The 27,608-nt window shown below is 31.3% G+C and overlaps 1 protein-coding gene across 5 annotated transcripts in view; it reads left to right on the top strand.

Annotated features, from left to right (window-relative positions):
- The window catches only part of klar (klarsicht), a 210,741-nt gene that overhangs the window by 106,386 nt on the left and 76,747 nt on the right, over window positions 1-27,608 (top strand). The window contains exons 1-2 of one of the 5 annotated variants that reach the window (XM_088193586.1): window positions 11,799-11,839; window positions 14,293-14,547. The exons of the other annotated variants lie outside the window; for them this stretch is intronic. The gene's annotated coding sequence lies outside the window, so the exon portion shown is untranslated. Of the gene's footprint in view, window positions 1-11,798; window positions 11,840-14,292; window positions 14,548-27,608 lie in introns of those variants that run through there. 5 annotated transcript variants of the gene reach the window in all.

Below are 27,608 nucleotides of genomic sequence, written 5' to 3'. Positions count from 1 at the left end.
CTTTACATCTTCACGATCGTCAATTATTTTTCTAATGTCCATACAATGGGCGTGTTTTGCTTTGTAATTGATTTTTTACGATTTGTCTAACGCGAAATTATTCGCGTTATTTTTTGCGAATAAATTAATAAATTAAATATGAGTACTTGTCCGCATTTACGAGCGTACGAGTATTTAATTTTTTATATAACCAACGTAGAAACGCGCTTTCTAATGGCTAATTAAGAGAATATTGACTCAGCAAAGTTTCAGTAGATTATTTCCAATATACAAACACTTGGCGTCGAGTGTCGGTTGATTGACAGCTGACTACTTTTAATTAACTGTATATATTCTTAAGAGTAATAATATATATTGCTATTAACTACAAATGCGTAATTGTAGTGTATTGGCCTAATGATAGTTAATTGCTATTGATTAATCGATATACGCAGGGTAAAATCTAAAAGCAGATAGTATTGACCCAATTTAAGTTTTATAACTCTTTTTAGTTTATTAGATATGTGTAATAAAATTAACAATAAAACTCGATCGATTTCTCTAGCCATCGTAAATTAGTAGCTGTTTTTGTGACTTGCTATATCCGTCAATTTTTGCAACGATCTTTGTCTGAATATCTTTAGAATCAATTAACATGTTTCCGTTTTATTACATAATTTTTGTCTCGAGTCTTAACTTTCACGTGCCAACAAGTCTGCACTTCCGGTGAACACCATTGTGTTTAATAAAAATATTTTTTACTATAACAATTAAAGGCAATGAGATTTGTCACGTATTTGATAATTATCTACCTCGAGAAAAATAACTTGCTTGTGCTACTAAAGTAAGGAATGAAATGTAAAACTGCATGCTCATGTGTCTCCAACCAACTGCTAATGTCCTACAGGACATTAAATAGCAGTAAATGCTCTGTATATACCTGATAATTATGGATAATGTAGTTTTAATAGATAATGCATATAAATTCTAAATGTGTATGTCTTCTAAAAGCAACTTTATGCGTGATCTTTTAACATTGAAGCATCGTAATTACATAGACCATATTAGAAGTAGTTTGTTAATTAGATAGCTTCCTGTAATTTGATTCAGACTGACTTTTATATTTTGCAAAGGATAAAAAAAGTATTTTCAAGTATTATGAATCTATTTTATTATCGCAGAATTTTTAAATAATTTTCTTACGAAATTCTGTTTTTTCTATATTTTTACTGTAGTGAAATCTACATATGTAGCTAAAATGTTTTTTCCAAATAGTATTCATTGATTCAAATTAATAAAATCACGAAAAAAAGCAAATAATACTTTTTTATCAGTTATGTTTAGTAAATGTTTGTATACAATAGGATCGACGGGGAAAACATGTATAGCCAATAAGTAATGTCTACGCTTTCTGAAGAACCGCCTTTTGATTTGTGTATCTATAGATATATAACAAGGTATGTTTGCGTCAGGTTTGAATACCAGACATTGCCAATTACGGACTGTGATTATATAATATAAATCCGTATACAGGCGGCCCTCGACTTTCGCACATAATTGGTTCCTGAAAATGTGTGCGAATGTTGAATGTACGAAAGTCGAGGGAAGTAAAAAAAAATGAAATTGTATGTATTTTAAAATATTTATTTATCAAGTAATTATAAGATCTTTAAGAGGCGTTTAAGTGGGGTTTGCGGCTGTTTTCTTTGAAAAGTTATCAAGAGTTAACTGTTTTCCACTATTCTTTTTCTTTTCTTCATATATTATTTTATAACATGCTATGTTTTTATTAATCGCCCCACCCACTTGAGATACGCGTTTTCCACTGGGATCACAGTCTTCAATAATATTTAAAAATTTGTCAAGGTTCGTGAAGGCTTCATTCATATTTTTCATTGTTAAAGAGTTTTCCAAAATAAACCTGTCTCATCTACATTAAATATTTGGCTAGAGGAATATTCTACATCTTCAATAATTTTGGATAATTAGGAAATAAATTCTTTCGCAACATCTTTATCCGCATCAGCCGATTCTTTAGTAAATTTAATATTATGAAAAGAATACCTCATTTTAAAATTATAAAACCAACCGTTACTTGCTTGAAAAACCGTGTTAAAATATTTTTTTAATCTATCCTTCCAATCTTTGTGCAAACTAAGTGCTTTTGCTTGAATAATTTAAATACTCAGAGGGACATCTTTTTGATGTTGGTCATCGATCTACGATGACAAAGATTTTCCATTTCATCCATGTTTTTTTTTTGCTGTGTTATTTTGAAAACATATCATTAAAGATTGTGGAAATATGTCTTTATTTTCCACAATTTTGAACGTATTCTTTAATTATATTTTTATTTTGCAAAATTGAACATATCGTAGACCTGTTTGTATCATACGAACGTCCGATTGAAGCAAAAGATTCACCGCTATCAGAACGTTTTTTTTTTAAAAAATTGTTTTTTTTTTTAATGTGCGAAATAGCGAATTGTGCGAAAGTCGAACGTTCGAAAGTCGAGGGCCGCCTGTATTATCATACAGAATAACGCCTTTGCTTTTTTATGTTAATAATATGACACATTTATTACATTTATATTGAATATGAACAATGCATAATTAATTTAAACCAGTACATGTATTAAATTTGTGCATTTTATGTATATGTCATAAACACATAAAAATTGTATTGGCTTACATTATTTAACATTAGTTATTATACAATAAAACGGTATATAAAACTTTGTTTCCCCTACCGTTGCAGTCGGTATCTGATCGATTATGATTTACGTTTTATATATTTTATTTGACGTTTTATAATTTATTAGCAATTAGCGATAGTTTTCACTTATGCCTGACTTTTGTTCTTTGTTCGCAGGTAAGCAACGGCTAACTGACATTCACTTGCACTACCGTGATAAACACAAACACCGTTGAGATCGTGATTTTCGATGGTCTGTTAAGCAAGTACGTAATATCATAGGGATCGTGCCAATAACTATAATGTTATTGTTTGTATCTAATAAGTTTTTTTGCTGTTTATATCGACGGTTTAAATACATTCGATATATTTGCAAGCGTGACGCGCGGTAATCGTGATTAATTATATGGTTGATTTTTTGTGTCGAATACTAATATATTTTGTGTATCACGATTTATTAATTTTGATTTTTTATTAAACTATATTATGGTTATATAATAACGACGCGCGATGAGTGATTCTGATTAGAGTATATTAATTACAGTCCGCAAGAGAATTTAAGAACATACAATAATGTATAAATTATATAAATGTATGATATGCGATTTCCATAGAACACAAATCATTTAAACATTGAAGGAAACGTACGCTTTTAAATTATTTATAGTGCTTCTTAACATAAAATATTTATTATGTACGTTTCCTTCCTCACAAAGTTTTAAATATATAATTTATAGGTTAATTTCTATTAAACTAAAGTATATTTCTAATTTTTTTCAAAAATTAAACATTAATTTACTTCTCCCATGGGAAAATTTATATTTATTATATTTGATTGGACGAATTATGAGAACTTTAAATTCGGTGAAAACAATAGTTTATAAGTAATGTCTTGTAAGTCATTTCGTAAAGTTGAGAAATACATTAAAACACAAGCTGTACATCTCTTTATATTAGTACAGACAAATTTTAATTATTCTTGTTGTATGATAATTTATATCAAATTAATATATTTTTTTTAAAACAAGATAAGATCAATGAGATTAACACATTATTTTTACATATTACTATTATTGATCATTTAAATATTATCAAATTAAATTAACCAGCTCGATAAACATTGTATAGGTTGCTCTCAGTGACCTGGGTTTGAATCCCATATGGACCCTAATGTTTATCAATTTATATTGTGTCTGGAAGAGCGGAATTATGATTATTATATAACTGAAATTCCAATCGATTAGGTTTGCCTAGATTTTCTTAATCTCACTGATGAATATCGTGATTAAAATTATATAATAATGAGCTACTTCAGATCATAGCGAATATATTATATAACATATTTATTATTTTTTTATTATAAAATAATACTAAAATCGAGCGTTTCAAAGGATGGTATAAAAATAATAGATATTAGCTTAAGATTTTTTTATTTATTACCAAATAAAAATATAATTTATTTATATTCAAAACATATGTATGTATTGTATGTATTTTAATTTAAAAAAAGTCTATCAAAAACACGGACGATTTGTTATTGTATTAGATCTACTATATTTTTCCGAAGAATTCCAAACAATTCGTTCATGGAAACAAAATATTTATTTAAATGCACATATCCCTCAAAATAATTACCTGTTAGATAGCATCCTTATGTTTATATACATATATGATATAATATATGTAGAACCAAAAATATCTTTATGCGTAAATAAATTTACTATTTATTTTTCAATGCTCTTGGTGTATAAATATAATATATGCCTTCCAATTTTTTATTAAATTACACACTCATTTCGTAACGTATATCCTTCATATGTACATCATAAGAAGAAACTTGATTTAAAATAAATCATCATCCTTGAGATGAAATATAATCTTGAATATACCAGGGGTGACAATTTAATTTCCGTAGTGATCCAATAGATATCATTACACAAACAATGTTTGGTATCCATTCAAAGTATTCTCCATTTATTTTAATACAATTTTTGTAGTGTTTGAAAACAGAGAGCTAATTCGGAGGTTACATTTTTCATACATATATCACATAAGACCTGAAATCTTAATTTCCCTAAGAGGAAAGTTTGCTAGTACTTTCATAGTGATCAAGTTAAGTAAATAAACTAGTTGATTAATCTCGACAGCTCCGTGTTTTGCGAGTGATGTTTTCAAAATCAGTGCAGAATAGACTGCCACAAATACAATAATCACATTACACATTAAAGAGTCATCACAATTTAACGTTGCAGTAGAATATTCCGTAACGTCTCAAACCATTAACTCTAAAGTTGCGGGTTCGAGTCCCGGCAGCGACACTAGAATTTTATTTTTAAAAAAGTGCGCTATTATTAAAGACGCGAACCCAGCTGTGCAGTAACAAATTATATTACACATTAATAATTTACAATTATTAATATAGATAGATGTCACCGATTCCCAGACTTTCAGTCTTGTGGGTAACACTTACTTGTAGGTATTCATTATATCTGTTTGACTTACTCAGTTGGAACAGATTTACCTCATTATAACGCATTGGGCTTACGCCTGTCAGGTTACAAAATAATATTTAATAAAATAAAAAAATAATATAAACTTTTTTTGTATAATATGTATGTATATTAAACGTGTTTCTACTTTGTATTACATTACATATTTATCGACATATTCACTGAAAATGTCTTTGAGTTGCTGCATAACTGCTTCTTTATAATTTAAGGAAATTTAATGAATTAATTATATTATAATGTTAATTCTAAACAGTTAATCTTTTTGTTAAGGATTTTTCTTTATATCTAAAAAAATAATTTTGATTGCAAGACGGGTTTAATTATTTTTTTGTTGTATTGCAATTATATATCCGCTAAAATGTGGTTGTATCATATATTTTTTTCAGTAACCTTTTAGAAATGTTTCATCAAGTTGTGATAGTATGAATTATGTAATTGTATTGTAAGTTCTTGCTCCATGGAGTTCGACCACTATTAACTAAAAATATAATTGCCACACCATATAGTGTATTGTATATTAACTTACATTTTTTGCAGTCTTTTATATTACTTTTATTGGCCGTTTTAAATCTATATTAAGTTGTATGTTTTATGAACATAACATACTTTGTGACCGAGAAACCCATCGACCTATTTCAGCCAGCAACCAGGGTGGCATCGATAAGTATGAAAATGTTCATGTCCGACATCCCACAGTGTCATTATGGTAAACGCACGTGATTGTCGGACGTCCTTTTTTCGAAAATTTTCGAACAAAGAACACAGTGCCTATATAGAAAGCGCTTGTCCGACCGCAAAATTATGATTTAACAGTATCGGGCCGCAGCATTCGATCAATGCATCACGATCTGGTGGCCGCTAATGGCCTTTTCGCGAAAATGTTTCGTGACCGTACCAGTAGTTTTGTGCAGCACACTTGAGCCGTGTGCACAGACAGATGATGGTGCCAATGCACTCGCCGGCTGCCGAAATACAGCTTTGAACTTGGCATTTGGCAGGGAGAGATAGGCCTTGTGCCAACTCGAGTCAGTCGATTGAGTGACGGACACCCGATGATGTCACGGTCAACTCTCCGGTTAGTTTCAAATACGTGTTATCTTATGTTTAACTTTTTTGCTCATTCGAGCACTTCCGACCTTGTAGCCGGCTTGGATGTTGAAGGACGGACGTGCGCTGCTTTCTGATGTTCAGATTTACGCCAAAGGGCAACTTAAATTTGGCGTGGAATGACGTAAAAGTGTTGTCATTATAAACATGCTTCCTAACTAAACAACGAATCACACACACGCGATTTACTTTGGATTGCCAACACTTACATTTTGAAGCTAATTTTAAGTTGTTATTACAAACTTGACTACGAATAATATTAGGAAAGTAAAGATAAGCTAGTCAAAATTGGAACGAATTTTTAAACGGCTTGGTAACACAGACGTAACTGTTAGGATCCGCGTGGTGTAGCAGAGGTTACTAGACATTAGTTGCAGCAACGTTGTGCTTGAAATGACAGTGTGCATATGACTCGAACAGCTAGCCTTCGCTCAATAGTTGTACAAGGTTTAAGAATTTCGGTCCATTAGTAAATACGGCCCTTACAAAGTCTGGTTTATTGGTTAGGCACGACTTCCTACCTGGGCTGTTGTAAGTGTCAGTTGCGTTCGGATAATCGAGTGCGAAACTATCGATAGTCTCCAGTAACGCTGTTTAGCATTCAAGGGGCCGTTGGGAGACAAATAATGGACGTCAGGGATGTGAGAATGAGAGATAGTGCAAGGTTCGTTCAGTGATCATTTGATTGTATGAAAGAAAAACTGTTTCTGAAATTTATTGCTAATTAATGGCGATAATGTTGTAGACATTTATGGTATTTTAAGTAGAAAGAAGTTAATGAGAAATAATTGAACCCACTAAAAAACGATGAAAAAAGCCGTTTCGCTATGCCATATAAAGATTGATAAACGTTATGAACAATTGATTAGTTATTCCTTATGAAACGATTACCGTAAACTTCGCGCATTAGATGTCGAAAAAATAGCAGGGTATGAAATGTTTATAACGTCGTAAAAAATAATCTTGAGTCTCTGTATTATATAGTCAAAGAAAAATATACTTAAACTCATCTGCTAATTACAATACAATAATTGTGTACTTTTTTGGCACAATGATAAAATCACTCGGTTTAAAATTCGATTCGTCGATTTTATTTTTGAAATATTTTAAATGTAGTCATACCTCGATTTGCGCGGTATATAGGTTCCACGAAATTTCGTGTAAATCGAATTGGCATAAATCGAGGCATAGAACATATACAAAAATGAAAGACAGGTTACAAAAAATGAAAATCCGCGTAAATCGAGACTTTATCGAGAAAATTAGGAAAAAAGTGAACACATACTTATACATGTAATACAATAAATGGCAGTGTAGTAAAATTATTTATATAATGTACATAACTTATAACGTGGTAACGATTTTAATATTCCTCTTCATCGATGCTGTATTCTAATCTAACCTTAGAATTCTTTAGAAATGGTTAAAAATCATTATTATCAGTCATATAATGCAGTAGATTCTTCTGTATTTACCCTTATTAAATAAGGTGTTACCCTCAAATTGTGTCCAAATTAAAGAGCTCAAATGGAAGTTATTAATGTGTTATTGGAAGCGAGTCTCAAACGAGTTGTTTTAAGCGCTGTGTATCTGTTTTTATACACATGGTCAACCTGGGAAGCTTAAGTGCTCACCCACTCTTTGCTGTTACGACCAATAACGTTGAGATATGGATGTAATTTGATTAGCTTGTTCTCTTACTATACTTTAACCCTTTGGACGCTTTAATCAAAAATAAATATTAAATTGTTTTTTTTTTGAAAATGCAAATTTTACCATGATAATGTGTTTTAATGTTCTGATTTTTTAATTTTTCTTTATTTAAAATGCTATTTTATGTTTATTCACAAAAAAGTTTTTTTGCTGCTTTTTGTGTAAAGAGGGCGACTTTAGTTGCTTTACGCGTTCAAAGGGTTAATGACCTTTGCGTTGTAGCTAAAACAATTTGCAACCCTTCATCTAAACATATTTGAAACGGCCGTTTAATATTTTGAACAAATGTGAAATATGGCAACTTCGCGACCCGTTTTTTTATTTATATATGCTCATTTGTTATATGTTTGCAGACTATTATGATGCTCTTAGTTTATTCCGTCTATTGTCACGTACGGTCCGCACTGTCCGGCGAAAAAATGATAAATTGTTTTATGGCGCTTTTGATGCGTAAAAGGTTCTGTTTTTTTGGCCAGCGCGTCAATTTCAATAAAAGCTTTTAAAACTGCTATGCTTTGGATTTGCCAATGTGCACTGATGCACTTAAGTGCATCCCACAATTTTATTTAAAAAAAATAACTAACAAATATCAAATGTATATTTTTAAACATCGTCGGACAAGATATTTTGGAATCTTGAATTATTTTGTAGTTGGAAGAATAATTTTACTTAATAATCGCATCTCTAACACCGGATATTGGTCTGGGCTTTCAATGTAAGTGGTCCACGGACAACCGATTGGCAACCACTGTGAAAACATATAGCAGTAGATAAAAAATATTTAATGATCAAAAATTGACGATTTTAAAACACATCAGTCATTTAATTATACATTTAAAAATGTATAATTATATTATAGTCAAACACTAGAGTGAATAAGTTTAATGCGCACTATACATATATAGTGTACAAAATGATTTTTGATTACAACTTTGTCAAAGTAAAAGGGTTTATAATAAGATAACTTGGGTTTAAAATATGATAATAAGATTAACCTATAACTTGGATTTACGTATAAAAATTGAGATATCTTAATTTTGCGGCAAATATCTTATTATACGGCATTATTATATTATTTCAAAAAAGTAAAATTATAAATATATCATAAAAATTATTTTTTTGCTTTACATTTAAATCCACAAATATAGTGACGTCAAGCGCTTGGTTACGCATGGTTAGAAGGATACGGCCTTAATTTACACTCTCTAATGTGACGCCAGCACCAGAAATATAAAATATTTTAGAATACTAATAACTCCACGACTTAAAAAAGTTCGATTCTCACTTCACACCTTTTATCCCAAAGAATAAACATTCGATTACATGCAATAATAATTATTTTATTTATATATTCAATTGACTAAATTATTATTTTCCATCAAAATATGCTTGTTATTCATACGTGTTGTTTGAGAATAATAAACTAATAGCATGTTGCTTCGTAGGTAGAACATACAAGTGTAGTGAAATTACATTTAATTATTTGGTTGTTTTAGTGACTCAATTTTTGTCTACTAAAAAAATGACCAGGCGAGAATGAGCACGCATTGTCGTCGTTTTGTGAATTCCTTGTTTTCCAGAGATGCATATATCCTGCATGTACAATTCTGGAGTCTGAAATAGCTTTTGGTCGCATACCGATTATTCTTAGAACGCGGTATTTAAACTCTCCCGCCATAGCGCGCTGTATGAATCACAGCGACAGGGGCGATGAAGCGAGGGCCGCTGACGTTTAATTTAATGTATATTCTTAATTTAAAGAAGAATTTAATTCGATGCATATGCTTCAGGATGTGTTGTTAAAATTAAAGTATATTACAATCAATGACGTTATTTTAATTGACCTTGTAATAATGCTAGCAGTTATCTTTACGAATTTATTTAATAGTGTTACAATATTTTGTTGTCAACCTTTTCTAATGTCTGGATTTATCGAAGCCAATAGATGTCTGCAACTCTGTACATATATTGAAAAAAAATCAGGTTAAAGAGAGTAATTTCGCGAACATGTATAATGATATATTATTGAAAAAACATTTTTTACGCGTACTTATATTTGTAAATAATGGGTTGATAAAAAAGTTCTAACGTTTTTTTTATATTAAATTTATTTAACATTATTTTTACTTTTTGTATTGATTTAATTAATTACATTGGAGTAAAACTCCGTTGACCTTGATGCAAAAATGCATTAAGGGATGTTTTTCCAGCTCTGTTGCGTCATTTTGTTACTTTAAAAAAATTGCAGTGATTTGAATAAATAATAATCAGAAAGAGCAAGGTCTGGAGAATAGGGTGGGTGCTTGATAACATCCCAATTCAATTCACTTAGCTTATGTTGGGTCATCATCTCGACACGTGGTCGCGCATTATCGTGATGAAATACTACTCTTTTTTGTTCACCAATTTTCAAAGGCGATGTTTAATTCTGTCAATCGTTGCCATTATCGTTTTTCTCGATATCGAAGTTTCTCTAGGCACTAAAATCTGATGGCGAACGTGATCGAAAAAATGATACCAGATGGCATTTTAATGGAAGTTAAAGAAAGCCCATGTCTATAGAGAATCTAAATCACTATGTAGGGAGTAAGAGTCCGTAACAGATCTAATACATCTTACCAATTTTAAAGCATCTATATATAGAAGATATTTAAAAGTTGTAACTGCTATATTAATATCATTAATAAATAATGTACAAAGCAGAGGCTCCAGGTTAGACCCTTGAGAAAACCCCAAAGAGGTAAAATATTATTTTAACAATCGGCCGCCAAAGGTTACGAACTGTACGATCGTTCAAATATGTCATAAATAATCGAGTTAGATCATCTGAGCAAACGCGAACCGCCATTTTTTTTTACTAATAACCGATGGCATACCTTATCAGAATTCTTTGTAACAAATACCGAAATAACGAGATTCCCAGTATAACGAATCTTCAAAATGACCCGAAAAACTTTCATGCAAAATGTTTTCATTGTAACGAAGACTGATCTCAGTATAACGAAATATTTTGGTCCGAAATTAAGAATGATGTTATCACTTGACTCAATATTTCTCCGAATTCAGTTTGTCCTTCACGTGGCGTTTTGTTCGTTCACAGGCGACATTCAAGGTGTTACGCCGATCCTCAATTTTTTTTATAAAACTTTTTTCTCATAAATTTTATTGTGTTCATTACAGTATCCTTAAAAATGGACAAAAAACGATCTGTTAATCTTGTAAGAGGTTATTTTGCTACTGAGATTTCACTTTATGACGTCTGACATCTAAATATATGACGTCTACATGTTTCTATTATAATTCCGAACGATTATGACAGCTTAGGTTTGCCTAATTTTTTTTTAATCTCACGGATAATAACGTGATGATTAATTCAAATCGAGCTAGGTTGTACATATTAGGTATAAAAAAATTTTAGTTCAAATCGAGTTCTTCGTATTTATTAAAAAAAATTTTGCTCTAATTATTATATTTACATTTTTTGTCCTAATTTTTACTGATATTTATATAATTTCATATAATTAATTTATTGTCTGATTTTTTTCTTATGAATATAAATTGCTTTACTTTTATAATAACATCACTTTAACTACGATCGGTTTGAATCCCCTGACCGAAAAAGGTCTATATGCGTTGCTCTTTCCCTCCTACGCTATATCTACTAACAGAGTGAGATATACTTGCTTGATCGCCCGTCTCTCTCTAACAGCGTACAATCATATACCGTACAACTGGGACGGAAATACTAACGTTTTCCGTTCTCGGTTTTCCGTCGCTTTTTTTGTCTGATCGTACAGTTTGGCAGTTGGTTTCGCGTGGTATTGACGTCTGTTGCCGTCCGTTATCGCTTTAATATTATTTACACATAAATATTTATTTTTATATAATACAAAATATTATATTAATAAGTGACTATTGATTGTTGATAAACAGTGCTTCTACGCGATTGTGATTTATCGATTTATTTAAATTTATATTGTTGTAAAAATACAATAAATTATTATATTTAAATATAAGAGTTATATTTATAAGCTATGTGCCACAAATAACTGAATCATTTGTGACATTTTTCAATGACCAAATCTACGCCATGTGGTGAATTTCAGTTAGAATGTCTACCAGTCAACCGGATCACAGTGCATGTGTGTGTATTGTGCATATTATAAATAATATGAATACATTTTGGCATGTTTGGCCTACTTAAACTCTGCCATCTTAATTATCCGAAATAATTCTGAAAGAGCGCCGTCTAAAAACCAATCTAGTTTTATGTAAATCTTCTCGCTCCTTTCTATTCCGGAGGGATGCTTGTTTACATTGGATCCCTTCGCTTTCAATTTAGACCCACCCCTCGAGTGATATTTTGGCATGTGACAAAAGTTTAACATAGATTCATGGATTTAATTTTCGTTTTTGACTTCCCGACCTCAAGAGCTATGCCCTTCTTTGACCCGCGTCTGCTCTTGGGCCTAAATCGGCCACTGAGTTGCTCTTTTGTTCGTGCAGTTTCGTCGTTTTTTTCTTCTTCATCATGATTTCGCGTTTCGCTTCCACCTATCTCCGTCTCGCTTCGCGAACAAGGACTGGTCCGTTGCAAAAAGGGCACTCTTCCCTCCGCGCGGAATAATTTATACGTTTCGCTTCAAAGGAGAGTCCTCGTGGCACACTCATTGGAATTAAACTTTTAAACCCACCTAAAAATCCTGCTGTTTCTACAACATATTTTACCGAAGAGGCTCATCAATAATATATGAGTCGAACTTGACCATGCCCGAAGGCCGTCCAGGTAAAAAGGAGCATGTTCTCACCTGGATTAGGGTCTTGGGCATTCTTTACTTATCAAAGTTACACCATCGCTCATATTTATCTATGATGTTAAAAGTGAATAGCGTAATGGAAGGGTTACTGTATAAATCGTTACCTTGACACATCACGATACTAAGCTTGTATGGTATTTACCTAACTCGACGATTACCATTTTTATAGATCTGTAGTTAGATATTTGAATAACTTGAGTAGCAACCTATGATTAAGGATAATTTGCGAACTAACTCTATTGTCATTTTCTTGCTAAACGTCTTATATTGATATTCTCTTAGAATAGTTGATTCTGTCGACTTTTGTTTTGTTACATTTGCGCTATTATTCATTGTGGATTTTGGCCTGCTCCACCACATGGAACCATCTGTTCCTATCTTCTACTAATAAGATCATATTTTATAAATCGTCTTGTGCAGACTGCTTTTTTAGAATTTCTATTTGGCTCAACCCGAAAAAGTGTTTTTAGACTTTTTCCTCTGTGCTTCTAATTGATTTATGTTGTTTCCATCACCCTCCATTATTTGATTCGTGGAATTGGGAAGTTTCGTTTTTAATTAAGCACTTGAGTTTATCTTGTTCACACTTTCGCGTCAGACATAGGGTGTTCTAAGAAAACATGTAAGGGAAGCTGTTACCTCTTCGGCCGTATACATGTTTTGCAGTATCTTCATTATTACTTTATTCGGCTAGTTTTCTATTCCCTTAATATTGATTTTATTTAAACAAGGTCTTGTTCCAAACATATGTTATATAATTGGAACAAGAATATATTATCGGAATAAAATATATCCATGGCGTTAGTTATAAATTGGCTGACTTAATAATAAAATTAACTACAGGAAGAATAAAAACTGTTTGGTTACTTTTTTCCGGATTTCTTTTTATATTTACAAGCAAAGTTTTAATTATTCTATTTACGTATTTAATACAACTTTGTGTATTGTTTTATTTATGGAATATTTATATGTAATATTAGGTATGCTTACGAGAGGTCAAAATCATTAATCCCACACAATTTGCATAATGCACATTTCTCGTACAGCTCCTGGTTGCATGATGGACAATCCACATTTACTGACTTTCACTTTCTATTTAAAAAAGGGCAAAAGTTAACCATGAAATGAGCGACTGTCTAATTAGTATGTTTTCGCGTAATCGCTCCGTTAACTGCATCGTTATTATGCATACACAATTTTCATTGTTGCTCTCGCTCGAGAGCGTTCTCTACTCAGTGTCTGCACTTGTGTGAAAGCTAATTTAGATTTTGCTTCTACAATTGGTCCAATCTAATAATTCTTTTCTTCTTATTTAGATTACTACACGTACGTACGAAGCGAGCCAATTACCGCTCGTTGTCGTCTCGCCATGTGCATAACGAATCGTTAACATGATTTTATGATTGAACCTTGAAATGTTAAATATAATTTATCATGTAAATACATAAATGATCAATGTTCAACTTTTTCAGTGAATAGATTGTAAATGTGCAACGGTTTTGACAAAAACATGTATCAATAAGACCACTTGTGGAAATAAAGTGCATACTGTATAGTCGTTCATGGGAAAGACCAGATGTTCTCAACCAACCCCTTTGTGCCTCGCTATTAATTAATATGTCAGTGTGTTGGGTGCTTCTTTGAATTGATGGATCGATCGCGGTGGATATAGTTCACGTCCTGACTCATAGCTACTGTTCTGACTGTCTGTCGATACACGAAACTAGGTAAGTTGGTAGAAAGTAACTTTTTCATTTAAATAGTCGACGTATCCGCGATTCAGCTACGCGCAATTTCCCTCGTCATCCGTTGTTGTGTAATTATTTTATTGTTTGTGTTAACGTCAGATTTTAACTTCAGTTAACAACATTTATTAATTAAACTGGATATTTTTAAATATATCTAAAAATTTGTATTTTTTACATTTCACGAATCAGGGCTGCGCTTTGGTTTAGTTTTTTTTTTTTGGTTTGGTTAGTCTATTCCGAACCTTGATGGTGTGTAAAATTCGATTGCTTGATAATACACCAAGAAAATATTTTTTCAATGACAAAAATGAAATTGAAATACTTTTACGGTGTATGAGTTTTATTGCAAAAGCTAACCATAACATTATTATTATAATTGTACTAACCGTGAATTTAATATGCACGTTATTAGGTAAATTATTAAAAAATACAGTAAAATCAAGATAACAAAAAGTATAAATGTTTACGTGTGAAATAAATATTATTGTTTACATTATACTTGTCGTTTCGTTTGCAATAGTTAACATACCTACATCATATGTTATCTGTATGTCATGTATTGATTTTGTACGATAGGTTTATAAAACATGACAAGGAACCGACAAAGATATAATTAATTTGTGCAAATACATATTTTATTAATTTTATTATTTGTGCTAATAATGTTAAAAATAGTACATGAATGAGATAACTGTGGTTATGCGGTTTAATTTTCCGGTTAGTGATGTCATTCATTTATTTGTAGGATGGTTATTTTTTATATTATTTACCTAGAATTGGTTAGTCATAGAGCATAAGAACGGATATGTACCTAAGTATTAAAACTAAATTGTAATGAAAAAATACTCGGATAAGATTAGTTTGCTTTATGATCGTTGCTCATAGTGATACTGATTAAACAATCAATATATGTACATTGAAGAACATCATAGAATATTTTTTTTATAAAATATAGTGAATTGATTTTGACCATAAAACGCTAGACGTAACACTTGGCGATGCTGAAAAATTGACCACTTCTACAGCGACTACAGGTCTTTCTGTAAGGAGAGTGAATCACTGAAACACTTTCAGGTCACCAGCATATAATAAATATTCCGAATATATAATTGCCGCATTTATGTCGTTATTAAAGAGCAAAAACAGCACGGGACTCAGGGTAGATCCATGTGGTACTCCAATGAGCGAAATACTCATCGGAGCGATTATTGTCATAGTTTACATACTTACGGCGGCAATTTAAGTAACTCAAAATAAAGCTAATAAGACCGTTCAAAAAAAGCTAGCTCATGACAAACTTTATCGAAAATATAAGGCATTAATAGCACAATGTTCTGTAAAAAAAATTTTTGCGGATTTTTTTTATTGTTGTATTTAAATAATAATAAAAATGGTATTATAATAATCTTTAAAAATTACTTATTGATTCCATAATCCTGATACTATAAAGATCTCATCTTAAAAGTCGCAAGTAATTATAAAAAGCGTTTCAATCAAATGTAACTATGTTATTGTCATTGAAAGCAAAATTGCAAAAGTTTAATAATAGTACCATATTTTTTTCGTGGAATTATTAATAAAAATTACATGTATAATTGGTATAGAAACATATTCGAGTATTGTTTTTAAATTTACACTTTTGAAGTAAACGAGTAAAATCTTCACTGACACGTGCGCACTCCAAAATGCAATTCAGGAGACTGCATGGGTAGTGGGAGAGGTTCCATATGTAGGTCAAGTGCAAGAAGTATAAATAAACCCATGCGTTTGTACTTTACCGCGCTACACGCGTGGAACCAAATATGTTTGTTTTGGAATATTTAAAAAAATATGTTATTTCTAACCGCGTACAATAAGTATCGTGTGAATTAAGGGATATAGTATTCATAGATATAAGTAAGAATTACAAGTATGTAATTCAAAAAAATAATTAATTTTTTAATTGCATAAATGCAATCATGTCTCTTTCCATAAACTGAAACAATATTCAAGCAGTTTACTACTTTTAGTATCAAATTAATATTTTTTAATGGAATAATTGGATTATAAATATATTTTTCATGAGAAATAAGTATTGAAAATTTTTGGGTAATATTTACGTTTTTATGTGATTTTCCTAGATTTTTCGACGGGTATTATATATATAATTAATTTTATTTAGATTCTAATAATACCGAACGTATTAGATAGAAATACATGTATCCATCAATGTGGGTGGTAGCAGATATTAGCTAAAACAAACTAAAATAGTATTTGTTTTGCCACATGCTAGCTTTTCAGTTTAAAGCTTTAAATATTTGTTCATAGAATATAAATCAAAATTAATATCTTAAAATATATGTTGAATACAATTTATTAATTATAAATGTATTATGGTTTCACTCATCAAACATAATTTTAATGTTTTCGCAAAGAAACAATTTTAAATTTAAAAATAATATTTATAAATTAGTTTCAATATATTATGGCAAATCACGAGACTACGATACAAAAAATGAAATTCCATAAAATAGTACTAGATATTTTTTGACTTAGTGTGACATAAAAATTCTGGTCAGCCTGGTTATTATTTATATAATCCAATAAAAACGCGATTTTCAAGGTTGATTCCGAACAAAAGTTTTAACTGTTACTAAACCAATCTATGATTTTAAATGTTTTTCATACTGATAAAAGTTGAGAATTCGCAGTTGCTTGATTATTTTAGTACCATCAATCTCAACGGATCGCTTCGCAATCGAACACTCAAGTCATTCACTCTCAAATATCACTTTTTGGCATTGAGCAGAGCCGTTAAGTACGAAAATATACGAAAAATCTTAGCGGGAGATTCACCTACCGATTCGTCGCGGTCAAAGCGCTCGCCTCCACTTTTTTCTTTGTAACAATTTTTGACAAATTGGCGAAGGTTCTTGGCGTTATTTATAAAGCTTACATCATTCCCGTTGACCCGTTGAACGCTCTCGTTCTTTGCTTTTTTGCTCGTTCTCTCCGTCCCTAATTGAGCTCTTCCTAGCCTAGGCAGTCATGATTATATTTATTTAACCGTGTCTTTGTTTTTTTTTGCACGGCTCGAGAATGATGTCATACGCGAACAAGTTTTCGGTTAACCCCTTCGCCGACTTGTGTTTCAATGAACGCGTGTTTTAATTATCATTGTGTACAGCCGGGGGGTCGCTTTTTGTTTAAACATTTATTTTGTAATTTGATTCTGTACAATCATTGAGACGCTCATTGTTTGTAGTGAAGAGCATGTGTGTATGTGCCACTATATTTAGACTTTGTTAAATATTTACAGTGTGTAGTTGGAGAGTATGTATTATGTTCAGTTAAAGTAATAATTGTTTATTTTGGGAAAATGCCAAAATCACACGAGTACTGATTTCATGGCAGACAGTACCTTACTAAGAATAATATAACGCTAGTAAAAATTGAAGCGATTTTATTACTCGGTTGGCATCGTAAAATAAGTGCGTGATATCATAATCAGTGATCTGTTTCTTCTATCCAAAAGAAGAAACTGGTGCTAAATTCAATTGCCAACTTGTTTCTGTTTATGGCAGTAAAGTTTAGAAAATGTATCCTGATTTTAAAATAAAATAAATAACAATCAATTAAAAATGTTAAGATGGGTACAGAACAAAATTTAAAAAAATACTAAAGTGGTGTTTTAAAAATATCAAAAGTTATTTTCTGAACTAAGTATATTTTTTTCAAATATACATATATTGGCTGTAAATTATATTTAATGACTTGGCTATAGATGAAATTATTTTTTGCTACAAAAATCCCACAAAATCGATGCAACTTTTGTTTATCAATCACGTGTAATAAAATACATAGCGATTAAAACTATAAAATAAGTAATTAGCGACATATATCACAAGAATAGCAAATATACTTTTTAGAACATATCTGAAAATATCAAAATATAATATACAATTAAATATTTTTTCACTGGCACGCGAAGTTGCGTAACCAATGTTCATATTGAATATAATTGAGAGAAATTCAATCTTATCTGATTGTCGATCTGTTTGTTTATACGGTGTTGAATTCTTGTCGATATCCATTACGAAATGTATCAACGGCGTTCAACCGTCACACTTCAAACGATTCTTCGAATCCCAAGTTGATAAAATGGTAATATTCCCCCCATTGAACCATTGAATTATGCGCATTTCTATCTATTATACATAAGCGGAAAGAGATTCACGTGTTTTTTCTTGGACTCGTTCCAAATCCACCTACGTCTAAAACCATCTCCAGAATATTTTGATAATTCTCCCCCCAATTTCCTGCGACGTTAGCGGACGCCAACATTTTTTCTTTACGAAATCGTGACCGGTTTTTACCATCTGTCGCCGTTTTTTAACCATCTATTCATGATGAATGCGATTCGCCGATACAATGGCGAAGATTCTCATTTCGCACCGTTCGAAAACAGTTTTCGACACGTATCGTATGTTGGTAATATAGATTGATATTTTTTGTACAATGCTATTTAGCGTGACTCATTAGCGGCGTTCGCGAGCTTATCTTAATTGATCTGTTATCGGATGTTAAAAACCTGTATTCTGCGGTGTGGTTCTTACCGAACTTTCTTCGAAGCAATACCATCTGGTTCGATGTACCCAGTAAATGTTTCGTTGATTTTTTTGTTGAATTTACATATGCACGACGATGTGTTGATGTTTTTAAATTTAAACCCCTCACCTGTTGATTGATCCGTTTACCATAAACTAACAGTTAGTACGTGTTGATTGAACTTGAAAGATAATGACCGGTGATTAAACTCATCAAACTCATCATTGTAACTATGTTTGTGTATACACTGTTCTCTTTATTTTTGCCGATAATACATAATGTACACGTTGATTGAATGAATCAAAGACACATCTGTTTCCCATTGATAAGATAAAATAGTGTAGCTAACACTATGAACATTGAATTATCTTTTTCACCACAAATATTTTCACAATAAAACAGTCAAGTACATAGTTTTTTTCATTTCAAATGATTATGGTTGCCTACAAGGGGTAGACTTTTTAAAGAAAAAGTCAAGCTTATTTTTTTTAGATCGCGATCAATAAACCAATCACCAGCCATTTGTTACTTTTTAATAACATTACAGATCATTAGTTGGTTACATAGGAGGACAGTTCCATAGTAAGAAAATTTCAAGTTGAGAAGTTAAGAGTAGTTGAATTTCATGAGAAGCATTTAAGTTTAATAATTCTACTATTAAAAAAAACATAAAAATGCATATGCTGTTTTAGTGATTTATCAATTCTACAGCAATGAAGTTTTTGCTATCATTTTATTATCATTTGCACTCCAAATATTTGTTCTAGTGTTAATTTGTCAATAATCATGTTTAAAATGATACAAATTTTAATAAATATAAAAGGAGGTTTAAATTATGATGACTCTTTAATGTGTATATTGAAAAGTTATTTAAGTTTTTTTTAATTAAATAAAGCGTGATACTTTTTTAACAACCTCCTAAAAAAATGTCAGATATTTGTTCACAAGTCACGCCATAATACGTCGATACTGGTCTTCTTCAGGTATTACGGTTCTCATCCTCAAATCCCGATCGGGATCGGTTATTAAATATTTATTCCAAATTAATGTTATAAAAACCAGAACGAAGAATAAATTATTTTAATAAAAAATGCATTCTGGAATGAAAACTAAATTCGGAACATAAATAATTCACATATATAATATATGATTACTCTAAGAAATGCTATAATTTCGACTTTTGTGACATCTTTCAAATTATGCTAAATATACTATTTAGTACATTGTTTTCTAGTTTTAATTTTTAATTCAACAAAATTTTTGAACAGCGCTTCCGAGACAAATAAATTCGGTCCTGACTTTTGTGCCGGGTAAAAAATTATACAAGGTATATAAACGTCCTTATTTGTTATTATACATCTACCTATGGTAGTGAATTGGGATCAACTAAAGTTGAAGAAGGATAATTATTATCTTCACTGTCTCTTTGAATCTGCATAACTCGTCGCACTCGATTTCTTGGAAAAATATCTTTCTGCGGATTTAAATCCATCTTATAATGTTTGGATAATGGTGAAGTAAAGTCAGTTCCATTAAGAACATCTTCCCATATTTTAAATTGTTCCAAAGCTTCTCCTAAACTATTCATACAATAGTCATTATCGTCACTATATTCAAAACCATCTTTGATTGTTTGAGAAAATAAGAAATTTGTCTCTTCTTAAGCTGTTATTTTACGGCATTTATTGGCGTTACGTTACTTTTTGCATAGGAGGTTTTAATGGGATCGATAAAATTTGCAATTTATATAAAACGGCAAATGTTTGATTGCAAATTTGTAGAGTACATTTAGTTATATAAAATGTTTCTTGACAGCGCTTCTCTAAGTCTAATTTTAAGGCAGTTATTGATGACATTCCCTTATGCATAGAAGATTTTAATGGGATCAATAAAATTTGTATAAAATGGCAAATGTTTGATTGCAAATTAGTTTGATAAAAAACCTCTCTTAACATTTTAAAATATTTATTAAAATATATCATTAAAAAAAAATGTCGAAGCTTAGTAAGTTGCTCATTAAAAAGTTTAAATGTAAAAAAAAATTCTGATAAAAAATGGAGTTTAATAGTTTCGGTAATAATCAGATTATAACAGTTAGTTATAATCTAATTAGCAGTAATAATCAGATTATAACTAATATTCTGTATTGTTGGCAAAAATACGTATAGTTCTAGTTTTAAACAGCGAACGTGTGTATTGCAAATAAATTACCAGATGCAGTATTTATTAGGAAATTTGTGCATCTACAGGATGCGTTCTATTAACCACAATATTTAAAGTTCATTTAAAATTTAACCGCATGATGTATGACTAATGGTTATTCCAACACTGGTATATAAATAAATCCTAAACACATTCGATAATAATGTACTTAATGCAAACACAGCGTGAGCTTACCCCCGACCGTTAAACCCATACAAAGCATTATTATTACCTTTGAACATAACTCATAGTCGCACCTCCAGGTGTATTATAGGGCGTGTGGTAAGTTTATTCCGCATTTTTATCATTCGTAAAATTGCGTTACGATATTATCGTCTCGTTATGCCGTGTCCAGTTATATCCAATTTTCTATGGAGCGCCTCACTCCAAGAGGCCATCAATCATCATTTTGTTAGACTTGGCGTCAAATACAAAACTGTACTTTTTCGTTCAATTGTAGGTTGTTAGCTCTTAGTTTCAATCGATTAGAGAATTTCCTTGTTACACGCATTTTTTTAAATTTTGAGGTCATAGATTTAATTTCCATATTCAGACCCATTTCACAATCAAAAAGCTTTTTTGTTGGTAATAAAGCAGAGCACCATAGGATATAATGTCTTGAAAAGGAGAGGTTCTCACAGGTGGGTAACGATGATCTGAGTCTCTAAAGAGATAAACTTAATCCCACACGATTTGACCATATTCGCGAACTGCTGGATTCAAAAATCATTTGCCTAATACAACGATTCGCTGAATCTTCCTACACAAAATTTGCTAATATCTATAGGTTGTCATACAATTCCATATCCATAGTCTACCGTGAAAATTACACAAGCTTTGCCGCGATGATAGGAAGTGTTGAATTTCGTTTATCTCGCAGGCAGTAGTCGACGTGGTTCACGCCTCGCTGGGTTCGAACCCCGCGGTCGTTCTAATTATTTTCGTGTACGTGTAAATCGAGTTGCGAAATACGAACCGCTCCTTTGCGGTCTATTCTATAGCAACTTTTTGTCGGTTAACTCTTTTTTGCATTCGGACGCGTTTAAACGCGGTCGGTTACTATTTAATTGTTTGGCTAACTGTGAACCGAACGCTGCTTGCGAAGATCGTGAGACATGATCTCAATTTTTATGCTGCTACTTTGTGTAGATCATTATGCTTGTAATTATTCCGAGAATTGGTTAAGAATGTGTACATTGTATTTTAAAATCAACATGATCTTTTAATGTTTGGATTTCAAGTAATCATACAATTATTGATCTAATGCAGATAAGATCATAATCCGCTCAAATGCCATTTTTAATAATTGTTAGGGTTTGCTATCCAAAATGTGAGATACTTAGGAAATTGGAATAAATCTATTTGATTTTAAAATTTCAGATACGAAAATCGCCAAAAATAATTGTTGACCTTAAAAACAGTTTCTCTTATTACGCAACTCTTAATCTTGATTAAGGTCCTAAAATTAAATTCCCAATGAATGCAATGTGTATTATTATCAAAAATATTTGTATGAATTACTTTTGAAAATTTTCTCAGAGCAATGAATTTTATCGAATTTAAGATAAAAAATAATCATAACAATCAGTTAAATCAAGTAAAATTTTGCAGTATATGCTTTATTTTCATCTTTCGTTGTTATATCCTTTAAACTATGGAGGCATATTCTACTTCCTGTAAGCATAAATTTGGCTCAATTATATTACAACAATATTAAAACTACATTAGAAGGTTAATTTACTTCAAAATTGTTACCTATATGTATTTACGAAAAATAAACACTGGTTAAGTTTATCTTTCCCCTTTGAATATTTATAAGTGTATTGACAATACAATTTCGTAATTTACTTCTCCATTACATAACCCAACGACCATATTTGGCCAACGTAGAAATCACGTACAATTTGTCTAAGCATCTTCCGTTCAAACTTTTGGCAGCCGGTTGAATCATAGTTCCATTTCCTGTATACTAATGTAACCATGTAACGAGTATCTAATTGTTAACAAGATGTGCGTGTTTTCGGTCATTATGTAAGATTTTCTCTCGCACTCGAGCGAAAATCCATTTTGCGTTGATGTCGGAAATAGAATTAGGTAACTCATATTTGATTTGAAGTCCCTTCACTCTATTTATTTAGCCCTTTCCCCTTTTCACAACCAATTGGCCCTATCACTCTTTCGAATTATGTGGGTGGGAAACCGACTAGTGTAGTACTTTAACCGTCTGTGCGATACACCATATGGCACATGTATCTAAATATAAATGTTCATATTTTAGTTGCTCATGATATATTATTAGTTAGATAAAATGTAATCATTCAGATAAAGCAGCGTTATCACTTTTTTTTAACATTGTTTACATGTCTACGAAATAGAGAGCTTACATCGTATGAAGGTTAACATTTATCTAATTCTGTAGTGTCGTTCACAGTCAGGAATATCTACTAGTCTTAAAATATGCTTCCTGTTTACCATCAAGGTTTGGTGTTTAAATATATTCATGTTAGTCGAATCTCCCCTTTTTCGTTCAATAATTTATTGCGTTTCATAATACGCAATTGCTCTTCTTCTTTTTATAATAGAATCTCTCCCCTAGAAATAAGCTTACGCTGAGATTAATATTTTTCATTCAGAAAAATTTAAGGTCTTCAACATAAAGGAAATTACTTATTTACAATCTAATGGTTATATAGTAGCATCGTAACTCATTGATAAATAAACTATTACATATAAAGCTTCGAATTTATAAGTTTGAGAATGACTAAAATATATTATGTTAACATTTCTACATTTTTTTATAACACTATAAATATGTTTAATCCTTTTTCCTATACATAAACTAGTGGTGTTAGCAGAAAATGTATAATAATTTTATTATAATATATACCATTGGCACACATTGGTAATACAATATGTTTATCGCAATATCAATGTTCTACATATTTATGTACGGTTTATTTTTTCTACATCTTAAAAATCAAATTTGACAAGTCTTATATGCTCAAAATGCGTATACTAGTAACAAATATTTGAAGCGACAGTCGTTTTTTTTGCTCATACTCTTCGATACAATCGCGGCCGTACATAAAGCCAAAATTCTGACAGTCATCGCTCAGATTCAATCTCGTCCCAAGGTGAATCATCAAGAGAGGCTCTTTTGTTGACTCGTGTTCCACAGATTTTATCTAAGCTAAGGGAAAACAGTCAAGTTGTGTGTATATTGTGTAATTTTTTCCTCGACTGTCGAATCTCTTCAAATCATGTTTTGGTAATTATGTGAACGACCGTTAGATGAGTTTACCGTTTCGGTTTAATTGTGTTCATGTCTGGATGGTAATTGCGAATGTTGCTAGAGGTTTTGCACGTCGTGACATTTTTATGCATTTCTCAATATGGTACCGCAACGTGGCTGTCAGCGAGTCCGTCACTTTGAGTACGTGACCGTTTCACGAGATGAAAACTCAATTGCAGATGAGAAAAAATACGACCTATCCAAAGGATTATGTATGATGATAACCCTCCGGAGGGTTTTTTGATTTACGAACGAAGGGTCAGGAACGAGCGTGGGCTAGCAGATGTTCTTGCTACACCTCTTCTGCCTTTGAAGCCATACACTGCTCTAATTGACACCATGTGTGTATGTTTATCCTTACAATTTACGCCATTATGTCCCATTAAGAGTTGCGCGACCTTATGGCAAAGAGGTAGGTTTGCGATTATTTTAAGAGTTGATGCTTGAACTCAATGAGAATAAAATATAATAGAACGAAGTACTAGTCAGATCATCCGCCTTTAAACCGGATAACTGAGAGAGTACACCGTATTTAATTTATAATGAAATATATCAATTCATACGGATTCTCGTCTCTGTGTCTATGTCTTGAATGACATTCTATAGCGAAGCTTTGCGGTTTTAAAACTCGTTTCAATTCCGGATTCTGTCTAGCTTAAGTTATATATTATTTTATTTATATGCACACCAGTTGGTGCTAAGCTTGTCAATCAATTTCGCAATTGATTATTGATGTATTTGATCGATTAGTTTATATGTACATATATGGATTTATGTACTGATCTATTTGAAATGCTATGTAAATATCTTGACTCAAAATACACGTGGTATATATTTACGTTAACGTAAAATTATCTGCACACAATTGTTTGTTTATTTTACCTTAAAAGCAAATTTGAACAATTTAATTTCTTATCTTTGTGTAGAGTTTCATATGGGTAGTCAAGGTATTCTACAAATATTTTTATATATGTTGCAATTTTTTAACATGTGTGGCTTATCTGTTATTTTTCCTCAATTATTTTATTATATAAGGAATATTAGTTATTTACTTACATTTATTTATTCTCAAACAATAATAATAGGTGAGAAGTTATGGCTTAAAACTGCAAATTAGCGTTCTCTCGATTTCACATTGCACATTGTAATATTTTAAATTAATTGTAATTCTTACAAATTGATTTCAAATTTTGAAATGATCTAAACTTTAGATTCGATTATTAGGAGTGTATTACAGTGTTGCGGAAATGCATCTGAAACTCATAAAATAAAACTTTTAATGATTGGACGTGCAAAAAAATCTGGATCATTTGAGGGGACTGAAATAAAAAAAAAGATATTGTTTTTGACGTGAATTTTTGACTTCTGAGAAGTGATTATTGTTTTTGCGCTCTCCTATTGTCCAAAGTTCGGGTTGAATACGCTTTGATCAATACTCTCATATAAATTTTGTTTAATTTTTTATGCGCTTCGTTGCATAGGAAAAGCAGCTTTGAATTGAATATAAATTAAATTTGAATATCATTTTTTTTGTAAAACGCTTGACAAGAAGTGAGTTCCGGCACCTTTTTTATTAAAAAAAAAGCCTCGCTCCTTATTAAGGAAGATGATGGCTTAATACATTTCTGGAATATAATACATGGAATAACACAATCTCGGTCAAAAGTAAAGTCAGTAAATCTTATTCCATCTTGGAGAAACATTCTTATGTATTAGATTCTGAAGATAGTGGGGGAAACTGATATATCTAAAATATGCAGATTAATGGAAAATTTATATTGCTTTGAAAATGTCATTCAGGAAATCATTGAAAAATGGTTTGATGGCGATTTTAATGATTCGGGTTTTCAGTGCTTGAATGATGGGATATCGTTTTTATTGTCGCTCTAACAGAAGAGAAAAGGAATGATAGTGAGAATACAAGTGAAGAAGATACTAGCAATTACACTAATCACAAGATTGTGTGGGGCTCGCAGAAATTTGACTATGGTCCGGCCTGAAAAATGTACAAAAATGAGAGTATTTATATCATTATTTCGTAGATCGAAACGTCGTTGGATGTTATCAACAATATCAAAAAAGCAAAACGTCCTTTCTCCTTCACCGGAAAAGCACGGTAGCGAAAGCTAAGTTTCATGCTCGAGAACTCACAAATTGTAAGAAACTCAAATCACAAGACGGCACTGACTTCTGTTGAGTTTCTGGATTACATAGACCAGAGGAGATTCGAATATAATGATATAATAGCTCTTAAAAAAATCATACTATTATAATATTTCATTTATGAGAGATTCTCAAAATTAAACCGAAATCACAGATTTTTTAAATAAATACAAAAAAATGACCATCTGTATTGCAAATATATTATACATATTTTAAAAGCAAATAACAATAGATAGTTTGATTTATCTGTGCTCTTGCTTCACAGCATAATCGAGAGTAAACTGTATGTATTAATAAAAATTGACGCTGAAATACAACAACAAAAATATCAAATAAATATCTTGAAATGCTGCCACGATAAAATCGTATCCCTTAACCCATTATCTGTAACATTTACAACTTTGATTAAGTGTTAATAAAATAAAGTTTCTAAAACTAAATCGATATATGACGGATTCCTAGATTCTAAAATAATAAAAAGTTTGTTGATTTTTCCAACAGTTTCGATAAACTAGAAATAAAGCTTTTGACCTAGAATGTGTTAAATTTAGATTTTTTAGTGCTCTCTCCGCTTAAAAGTATACGAAACCAACCGAACAGTGGTCGCCCTTAAAGAATTGGCTCCAAACCAATTAATCCAAACACCGAAACCATTTCAAATTAATCTTGACGTGGTGGATAATTTTGAAAATCGTGTCTTTAGTGAATGATTTATGAGTTTCGATATGAACCGTTGTGTGTGCGTTGGATGCATCATCATTTTTCATTCAAGCGTAATTGGACTTGACTTTCTTGC

This window comes from Plectrocnemia conspersa, unplaced genomic scaffold (assembly GCF_051122295.1).
Source record: "Plectrocnemia conspersa isolate PC_06_02 unplaced genomic scaffold, ASM5112229v1 ptg000009l, whole genome shotgun sequence".
In the NCBI taxonomy this organism is placed as follows: domain Eukaryota; kingdom Metazoa; phylum Arthropoda; class Insecta; order Trichoptera; family Polycentropodidae; genus Plectrocnemia; species Plectrocnemia conspersa.
This window is presented reverse-complemented; position numbering and strand designations above follow the sequence as displayed.